Source organism: Stigmatopora nigra, chromosome 22 (genome assembly GCF_051989575.1).
Source record: "Stigmatopora nigra isolate UIUO_SnigA chromosome 22, RoL_Snig_1.1, whole genome shotgun sequence".
In the NCBI taxonomy this organism is placed as follows: domain Eukaryota; kingdom Metazoa; phylum Chordata; class Actinopteri; order Syngnathiformes; family Syngnathidae; genus Stigmatopora; species Stigmatopora nigra.
In genome coordinates this window covers 5,002,607-5,013,856 of record NC_135529.1, presented here as the reverse complement: position 1 = coordinate 5,013,856, position 11,250 = coordinate 5,002,607, and positions in this window count along the sequence as shown.

The following is an 11,250-nucleotide window of genomic DNA, read 5'->3' as shown; positions in this document are numbered from 1 at the left end:
GAGGTGATGGGCCAAGTGTGAAACTGAGAAAGTGGTGCTATCACACCCATGTCAACCTCAGAAGACCTTTTTAAGTGCTGAAAGGGAAAAGAAGATAAGTCAAAATATATTATATGTTGATGCAAACTGTTTGGAAGAATTTGAAATACTGATAACCTAGTCTTAGTTTGAAATATATAATAAAATCTACCCTGTTTTCTCCTCACTAGAAAAAAAATGGAGTCATTTTATATTTAAAAGCACTTTTTAATCAGCCACATATGATTCGGAAATAAAGCACCGCAAAAAAAATTCGTGAATGGATTCGAAGAAAAGTCCTTAATAAGTCTCAAAGGCATTGGTCGTTTCTTTCCTCAGCTTTGTCACAGATTTACAGTAGTTGGAAACTTTTGTCATAGGTTTTAGTGAGCATTATCACGAGTCAATTAAAAAAGAGGAAACACACAAAAAAAGCTTGCCCAACCTTTGACTCTGTTGAAGAGTCTTAAGAGAACACTGTCAGCCAGCAAATATGACAACACATCATTTCCATAGGCATCTATGGAAGAAACCCAATAGAACTCCATATAATCAAACATTTTGGTGATAAAAGCACGGAAAATCCCCTTTCCCTTTCCGACTAACATCTAACCCAGCTGTATTAAATTCATTTGTCCTATTATTAGAGAATTTCATGTAGGACATGACCCTGACAGAACAAATCTGGCTCTAATCTAAACACATTAAAGGTTAAAAAACAAAAAGTTAGGGACTGCAGGTTTAACGGATGTATAATTACAGGGTACAGTCCTAGTTCATCACAGTTGACACTTTCATGCTTATAGTGTGAGATCAAACTCTGAATATAATTGTTTGACAGTCAAAAAGCAGACATGGGATCAAACCTGTGGTCTCAGAACCGTGCAGCCATATCCACTCAACCAACATGCCGCTCCATTGAAATGCTTCCTTGAGATTCTCATTCAAGGGTGAAAACGTCACAGAGACACGTGCGGGAAATATTTAGGCATCAATAATTGATGGTCAACAGTGTGTTGCAAAGTGATATTGAGAGGAACTCTATGTTTATGCAAATGCGTTGTCAGACAGAGAGGCCAAGGCGTCCGTGACACCATCTTTTATTAATGAGCTATACTGGCAAAGATGCATAGTGTGGGGACCCAAAATGTATTGTTGCCGCCGGCAAACAAAGGAGGCTGACAGCAATCTGAGTGAGAGCCATAAAATTGGGCTTGGTGTGCACTCAAGGGATTGCAGTGTAAGAATAGGAAGAATCATTTGTTTGTGTGTTGATGTTTGTGTTTTGTATTTGTCTCACAGCAGTGGGCTTGTTTGGCCTGTTTGCAAACATGTTGAAACATGAGCTAGGACAAGGCTCCTTTGGTGAGCTTCACGCTAAAAGGAAGTCAACCTGAAAACAGCCCCAAAAGGCTCCACTTAAATACTATATGGTGTTATGTTTTCATGTATCGGAAGAAAATAACAAGCACTTTCTAAATATAGATGTTACAAATGGAACAAAAAAAAACTTTTTATTAATAGTGTTAGACTAAACTATTTCACCTGACTCCAATTCCTTAACTCTGTAGTCTCCAGTCTAACAATGGAGCGTGTTCAGCATCGGAGGAGACAAACCAGGGTTGAGCGAGTTTATCCACAGATGGTTTATTCCATTCATATTGATTCATACAGAGCTCCGGGTCTCCCTCCCATAGAATAAGCCCGCTGAGTGTTGATGTCCTAAAGCGGAGGATGGAAAAGACATTGTCCAAACCCGCGTTTGCCCAGTTATAGTCCAACAAAAATGCATATTCATTCGCTGATTAATAATGAGATGTGGGCTGGTCCAGGGCTGCTGTGAGGGGTGGGTTTCTCTGGGCTCCACATCTTCCAGCCTTGAATCCACATCATCCAGACCTCTGTCTCCGCTGGTCCTATAAAGTCCCGACCCTCTGCCCTGCTCTTTGTTCCTCTGCCCTTTGAAGTCCTCCATCTGGTCTCTTATCAGTGTGAATCCTACCTTGAAACAAGAATCTCAGGAAGAGCCTTTTGTTAACATTGTAGTCGAGGAGTCTCGGACCCATCCTTCTGTTCATATTGTAATTGAGTTGGGAACCAGTGGCGACTCTAACACAAGACTGCCACAACAAAAGGAATGAGTAAAATGTGATATCAAAATGAAACAGCTATACTAAAAAGAATGAGTAAAATATGATATCAAAATGAAACAGCTATACTAAAAAGAATGAGTAAAATATGTCAGATTCTTCATTCCCTCTCTTGGTCTCCTAAAAGAGACCACATCAACAACACCACACAGGTTAGTGTCAAATGAAATGTAAAACTATATTAGTATAAAAACAAAGAAGCACTACATTAGTATATCCATGAACATATGCCCAGCAGGGGTCCAGAGGGGTCAGTTTGGCGCAACTGGACATACTGACCTCTAGGGTCTGGTCCCACTGCTTTATCGTTCAATCGAGTAACTAGAGTACGAGCTAAGAGGAATGCATCTCATCTGCCTAACTGCAGATTTAAGTGCGACGTCTAGACCCAATGAATTCAGGATGTCAGGATACCACAGATCTTCTTCATAGTAGTTCTCCAGTTTGTTCTTTTCATACCAATTTACTCTCCTCTGTGATAGGAGTATGTCACCATCTTGTATTCCAACTCGAGTCTCTGTGGGTGGGGCGTTCAGACACGCCCAGGCAGTCACTGACAGTGCAGTCACTGTGATGTGAGTGGCAACAGCTTTCACTGCGGCCAATGTGCAGAGGTGCAAAGTCTATGGAAGCTCAAGGTTAAGTGAGGCGTGCTTGTGGCAGGTGAGTAGACTGATGAGTTTTTATGGACAAGGGTTTTGATACCGTCCAACTTCCAGTCTACTCAGAGTCACCTGTGTCTCGAACTACCTCGACCTGGCATTGGTGAATCCACTTTGACATTTCAACAATCTTTGCAGCAGTGGAGGTTGGTCAGTTGGGCCACGAATGGGTCTTCCCATTGTGGAGAGAACCAGGACTTCCTTTTTATGACTGGGATCAGCATCCAGTCACCTGGCTTCACCACCTCCTGCAAAGTAGACAAAAAGGGATCACGGCAGCTTGCCCGTTCTTTGGACAAGTTTCTCCAAACATGTTACCATCCATTCTGTGATTAGGTCTGCCTTGCCCTTAGCCTTTTGTCATGTTTCACCTTCCATAAAGGATGTTGAAATGGTCTTCCATGAACGTCTGTTTGCTCTACCAGTCCCATACTCTTTTGGACGTTGTCCTCGTTTGGGCCTGAGGTTACCCTGCACACCATGACTGCAACAAATCAAACAGATACTACAAAACAATTAAAAGCAGGTATTTAGACCTCTGGGACATGGAACACACTGTACCATGTCCATCATCAACCTCTGGGACATGGAACACACTGTACCATGTCCATCATCCCCCCTGTTGAGACATGGTTCAATCCATGGCTCAATTTTGGAGGCACGCTCGGCCTTTAGCTGTGTACAGGTCTTCTGCAGACTGTTCTGTATTCTTTCTGTATAGATGCATTTCTACCTTATGTGATGCAATGTTTTGCATATCAATTAATACTTTTTGACTCAGTTTTTGTTGTTGTGAATACTGTGCAGTAAGTGTTTTCGCTGCTGCTTTAGCTGCTGTCGTCTTTAGCGCATGCTCAACACCTGCATACGGCCACTTGGTTGGGCTTAATTCTCAAATGAACAAAAATCACAACAATCTTACTTATTCAATCACTTTGTTTGTGAAAATCTGAATTCTTTATCAGTCAAAAGTGGATATACTAGCTGTTATTCTATTGTGATCGCTGCTTCCTTGTTAAGATCAAAAACTATATTTGATTTTTCCTTTCCTGCAATTACACCAATTAACTAATCATGCTAAAAATAGGAAAAATACAAAAGGCGAACCAGGCTGCTTTCTCCTCAGGAAAACAGCTTTCCCGCTCTCTGCAACAGTTACATTCACATCAATTAATATCCAGAAACAAATGTAAACATTTTTCATTCTGAAAAGAATTGAACCCACTAAACTGTAACCACCCCCTGTTTATCAGGGTTAATATTTTCTAGCATAATTTTCCTTTAGGGCAATTAAAATCCATTACTTATAAATCGCATACTAATCAAGTCCCAATTCAATTAACAATGTGTATTGCGTTGCATATTAAACTCAATTATTTGAAATTCAAAATATCCCAAACTAGTAGTCTTTTTTAATCAAATGTAACATTCCATTTTCTTTGGAGTTTGCCAATCATCTCCTTTAAAATTTTCTTAATCATCATTTTCCAATAGTCTGGCATAAAATCAAAATTTAGTTACATATCTATCCATTGTAATCTCTTTTTCTCTCTAATTGTTTACTTTTAAAAATCTGTAAGAAGGTTTGTTCTCAATTGAAACGCTTTCACTTTTTATGGAGACAATCAAAACAATATAAAAGTTCCTTATGGTTTATGGCATTGTTCCTCGAGCAATAATCTTTCCAATCAATATTGGATGCTTTCCATTACGTCTGATCTCGTCAATAAGCTTATCTTACCTGTCTCCTCAAACGTTTCAACTGAGAGAACCTCCTTACAGTGCAAAGGTGTATCTGCATCCTGCTTTTTCATGTCTGCTGTTTGGTCAGCAACAGTTGTATGGACGTTCTCATTTTGGGTTGCTCGTGCGTCTTCTCCATGTTTCCTGTTGAAAAACACAGTCTTCTTCTGCTAACTCAAAATTAGTGCGTTTCTTTAAAGTTTTTCTTTTATGCAGATAGCCAGATTAGACTCATCATTCAGCTCCAATCGTGTAGTGAATAATGGCGTTTGGTATGGTAACGAAATTCTGAAACATTTTGTCAATTCAGTCAATTAATCCGTTAACACAATTTGGATGCCATTATCCCTATAAATCAATGGTACTTTGGAATTTCATATGATGCACTGTTTTTGTTTTTCTCAATGCTTCAAAATTCTGCATAGCAGATTTATTCCTCCAATTCAATGCATTATCATCAAAAAATTTCTTTGGACTAAACAATTTTCCTTGATTTTTCATCGCCATCCAAAAAGGCTTATTGGCGATTTCAGAAATTGATTTCAAATTTCCAATCCTTCGCTGCCATCCCTGAAAAAGGCTTATTGGCGGTTTCAGAAATTGATTCCAATTTGCTAAATCCTTTTCCACCTTGATATCTAACGGATTGATTTTATCTTGGTGGATGGCCAATCAAAAACACAAAAAGACAAACAACCATTCACGCTCACAGACATCAGTGGTCTGTAATTTTTTCACTAGTGGAGAGCGCCATCCCTGAAAAGGGCTTATTGGCAGCTAACCACCTTTTGCTGTCCTATCAGCACTAATCGATCTCAAAAGAACTAGGTTAATAGTCATTAATATGACTCACACTAAAGCATATTTCATCTAGTGATGGAAAAACAATGAATTATATTTCGTGCACTAAACATGATTCATCTTATTCCATCCTATAGAAATCATGCTTATCCTAAATTAATTATTTTATCTAAACTTGTCAGGTACAATTTAATAATTTGGATCAATGCCATTTCTGTATTGTAAACTTCTCGTTTGATATCATTAATGATTTGGATGAATGCCATTTCTGCATTGTCTTCATTTAATAATTTGGATGATTATTAATACTTAAATCTGAATCACAAATCACTCTCATATTGCTAAATTAGCTATGTGAACATAGTTAAATTGCGCTAGCGGAATTCCTATTGAATTCCTATCCGCTCCAAGAAAGCGGTTATATTTAAAATAAGAGCCATTTTCCGGGCTCACTATTACCATAATTAAAATTTAGGAAAAATAACCTTTCACTAGGAATTTCCTAATATAAATTTCAGTGTTTAATAAAGGACCCATAATTTGTCACTAATATATCATAATATTTTCAACTATCTGTCTCTCTCTCTCTACATCTCTGTCTCTCTCTCTCTACATCTCTGTGTCTCTATCTTTCTCTCTGTTAACTTTCTCTCTCTAGCTGTCTCTCTCAGTCCCCCACCCCTCCCCGCTTTGTGCAGGGGGTGGGGGCCTTGGGCTGGTGGGGGCTCTCTCTCTCTATGGCCCCACTGTGGGGTGTTTTATCGGCCCCCGCCTTCACCTCCTTAGCTGTGACTTCACGCTCTACTTTCTGCAAAGCAATGGACAAGTTATTCATATTCCATTCATGCTTTTGACCTACAATATGTACATTTCCTTTTAAAGTACAAAATTGTTTCACCAACTCGCGTCTTATTTTTGGGTTGTTTTTTAACTTGAACACCACTCAGAACCTGTGCTTCCACATCTGCATACAAAAATTGTCAATTCATTCCATTCTCCACATTCTCCCGCACTCTCACATCCTTCCATTTTCACCATTTACAAAATTGTCAATTCATTCCATTCTCCACATTCTCCCGCACTCTCACATCCTTCCATTTTCACCAATTCAATCTAGATCAAGTCTCCGGATAAATTTAGAATTTTAGTATGTTCAATTCTAGGAATTAGAAATATTACTATTGTTACTTTTTTTTTTTTTTTTTTTTTTTTTAGAATCAATTCTAGGAATCAAACATCTGTGGACCCAGTTGTTTCCCTGCTGAAGACCTTAAAATAACTCCTGCATATAACTCTTTCCGGAATCTCTTGTTCCTTTGTTTCCTTATTCTCACGTTCGCCGACGTGTTTAACTTTTCCTTATTCTCACGTTCGCCGACGTGTTTAACTTTTCATACGACGTTTTCTCTATTTCAAAACGACCGTCCTGGGATCGTCATCAATTCCGACTCTAGGTATATTACAACCTTTTCGAAATCTCCTATTCCCAAACCCCCTTTCTATGGCATCTTCTCCATAATTTAAAAATCCAATAGCAGAATTTTAACGTTTCAGTAATAGGTATTCTGCTTACCTTTCAGTTGATCAGGCGCCTGTTGGAGAAGTCCCAAGAGAAAGGTCTCACGCTCGCCGGCGTGCCCTCACGTTCGCCGACGTGGTTAACTTTTCCTTATTCTCACGCTCGCCGGCGTGCCCTCACGTTCGCCGACGTGGTTAACTTTTCCTTATTCTCACGTTCGCCGACGTGTTTAACTTTTCCTTATTCTCACGTTCGCCGACGTGTTTAACTTTTCCTTATTCTCACGTTCGCCGACGTGTTTAACTTTTCCTTATTCTCACGTTCGCCGACGTGTTTAACTTTTCCTTATTCTCACGTTCGCCGACGTGCTTCGATAACCGCGACTCCACGTTCGCCGACGTGTTTTAGAGTCCGCGGCTGGCCTTAACCCATATGTCTACGCAGTTTCCTCCCTGGTTCACGGACGGAGTTATCGGCCTTAACCCCTAAACTGTCTACGCAACCGACTCACGGACTGGGTCACCAAAACTGTTAGACTAAACTATTTCACCTGACTCCAATTCCTTAACTCTGTAGTCTCCAGTCTAACAATGGAGCGTGTTCAGCATCGGAGGAGACAAACCAGGGTTGAGCGAGTTTATCCACAGATGGTTTATTCCATTCATATTGATTCATACAGAGCTCCGGGTCTCCCTCCCATAGAATAAGCCCGCTGAGTGTTGATGTCCTAAAGCGGAGGATGGAAAAGACATTGTCCAAACCCGCGTTTGCCCAGTTATAGTCCAACAAAAATGCATATTCATTCGCTGATTAATAATGAGATGTGGGCTGGTCCAGGGCTGCTGTGAGGGGTGGGTTTCTCTGGGCTCCACATCTTCCAGCCTTGAATCCACATCATCCAGACCTCTGTCTCCGCTGGTCCTATAAAGTCCCGACCCTCTGCCCTGCTCTTTGTTCCTCTGCCCTTTGAAGTCCTCCATCTGGTCTCTTATCAGTGTGAATCCTACCTTGAAACAAGAATCTCAGGAAGAGCCTTTTGTTAACATTGTAGTCGAGGAGTCTCGGACCCATCCTTCTGTTCATATTGTAATTGAGTTGGGAACCAGTGGCGACTCTAACACAAGACTGCCACAACAAAAGGAATGAGTAAAATGTGATATCAAAATGAAACAGCTATACTAAAAAGAATGAGTAAAATATGATATCAAAATGAAACAGCTATACTAAAAAGAATGAGTAAAATATGTCAGATTCTTCAATAGTTAGTGCCCGGATGATTAATTTAATGAGATGAAAAGGTAACTTTGACATGTTGATATCGCATTTAGTTGACTGTAACACGAAAAACAAGTCTAACAGCTAAAAATCAACTAAATTTACTAATTGTCATCAACAATCAATAATATCAAATGTTTCAGAGAATCTGGAGATGCAAGATCTTCTGAAATGAACTGATGTTATAAATCAAAGATGTTTTGCAAAAGGAAAAATAGTCATCTGGATTGTTATGAGCACAAAATTCATAAGTATCATCTGTTATGTTATTTTTTATGACAATGGAATGGCTAACTTGGAGAGGCTTCACTCCTTATAATGAAAGTCGGATAATAACCCCTGGATGTGCAGCAGTCGCACATAAAAAATCGGGATATCGTAACAGCAATGACAAGAATTCGCATGTGTAACTCTTACTGTAATTGTTGATCTTTGCTGTATTTTCAGAAAAAAATGTTTTAAATCAGTTTCTCCTCACATACCCATCATGCCTGCAAAATCTGTTTGATTTTCTTATATTTTGACATAATCACAAGATGATAGAGAAATCTTTTGAGACATTGTTTGTAATTAAAGACTATGTAAAAGAATGTGACTTGATTTGACCTGGTTTTGGAAATCAGAAAATAAATCTTGAAACAGCCCAACATTTTCAATTGTGACAATCTACATTTCTTAAATAGTAACAATACTAATCTTAATAAAGAGTCTTAAAAATGTGTTTAATTTTATCTTGTAGCTCTTAAATTCCTCCAATTGCATGAAATTCTGACATTGGAGAAGTTACAGATTTTTTTGTGCAGTAGTCTGAAAACTTTTCCCTGGTAGGGGCATGAAACTCTATTATTATTTTTAATACTGTCTTTTAAAATCTTAAATATCACCTGTGGAAACCCTGGTTTTGCCATCATAGAACAAAACATCAAGTAGACCCACTTGATTCACTTTTACAGGTCACACAAAATGAATTACAGTCTCAAGGCCTCATATTTTTCAATGTGTGATGAAGCGAATCAAATAAATCCAAGAACTTATTTTCTGCTTTTACAATGTGCGGATTCCTAGCTAAAACCCACTTAATTACGCTGCTCTGGATTGTAAGGAGCACAGTGACATCCTGCTGCTATGATATCATTATGTGCTGTCTGGAAATGTGGGCCGACGTGGTAGGTGTCCCAGTAGCCATGTCTCGCTCTCCTTGGTTGTCTTTCTTTGTGTGTGTGAGTGCGTGCGTGGACGTGCATGTGTGTATGCGACGGATTAGCGTGCCTCTCCAGTCCTCTGCTCGTAATCAGATGGGACATTGGCTCCACGACGGCCCGCAACCCCCACCGCGACCCAGGAAGGCAGCACCTCCGCTGTTATTCCAGTTTGACTAGCAGTCATAGACCTCGGCGGTATGCTGGGAGCCCCAGCAATTATTCCCGTGCCCATCAACCGTGCGCTCTCACCACATCGCGACTTCGAAGAAATCCGACACGCCAACGCCTCCGCCCGGCTGGATGGAAAAGTGAGAGTTCAGCGAGAGATACGACGATAAAGCGGCTCAATAAGGCAGATAAATGTCCATTAGTCATTAGGTTAGTCTAAGAACTCTGACCCTTCACTGGCCCGTCTGCTGTTGGTTTGACCTTTAACCCTTGACCCTTCGTCTCTCAGATACAAGACGTACACACGTGCCTCTTGAGCTCTTTTCCTTGACAGCCTCGATGTTCATATTAAGATGTACGTGGCTGATTTCCAGGCAATTTCAGCCATAAACTCTCATTTGGGAGCGGAATTAGTTTGCCTCAGAGTCTTGTGGCTGCGCTCCGCTTAACAGCATTAGCCCGTTTGTGTGGCTTTTACATATTAGCAAGGATGGATTGTACTGTTCTAATCAACTAGCCTCTTTTTAGAGACATGCTTATTGTTATTGCAGATGTATCCACTGTAAAACTATTGTATATTTAAGGTCTTGTACAGAAAAGACAAACAAAAAAATGCCTTCTTTTCCAGGTTGGGCCCATGAGGCATCTCATGGGTTTGTAGATGATAATCCTCACCAATGTTTTTCCATTGTGACGGCATACAAAAGTCATGTATTGTTGCGCCCAGACAAAAGAGGACCGTCACCAGAGGATGCTGAACCATAATGAAATTTTGGCAATTACACTCCATCTCGACTCACTTATTCTACCCAAAATGACATCATTAATGAGGGGCAGTGCACAAAAGTCCTTTACCGCCTTCTAAACCATCAATATGTACTACTATATATTCAGACAACACTTTAGTCTATAATCAAATACGTTAGTTATTCTTAATGAAATTTCTTGTCATAATTATATGGCCAATAGTAATCATTTACATTGTAGGTTACATTTTTGGTATCATTTTGTGAGACTTAAAACGGAAATATAACGAATAATTCAAAGTTTAATTGTTATTATTATTTATGTATTTATCACACCAGGTGCAAGGAACATTTGTATTATAGTTTGTCTCTTAATGAAAAGTTGACATTAAAAACTGGAATTCTTACGTACTAAAAAGTCATGGGATGACATTTAAGGTTAAGGATTTACACTAAAATGATAGATATCCAGTTCAATATAATTATTATAAATAATCTAACAAAAATAAATAAATAAATAACATACCATCTTGCAAAAACAGTAAAAATGTGCCAAACATCTTTTCTGCACAAATAAAAAGATAAACACTGTTAAATGTCATATATTATAAATATTATAGTATAGTATAAAATATATGCTTATTTCTTCATTCGTGAATTTGGAGACAGGAAAAAAAGGATACATTGGAAAAAGAAATGCAAGGATATGTGCGTGTGTTCAAGAGTGAGAGATAACGATAAGCACCACTTAAGCGCTTTGATCGCCAAAGTCCATCAATCTACTGTTCAAAGTCTATGGGAAAGTCATCCTCTGATTGATTACACATGCAAACACGCATCTGGACTGGTGTGGTTTTATTCTTTATATGATATACTCGCCATCCCAAAAACATTCTAAAATCCCAATGCACCATTTAGAAAACCAGGTCGCAATCTTCACGTAGTTGAAACTTTCCCAATGTCCAA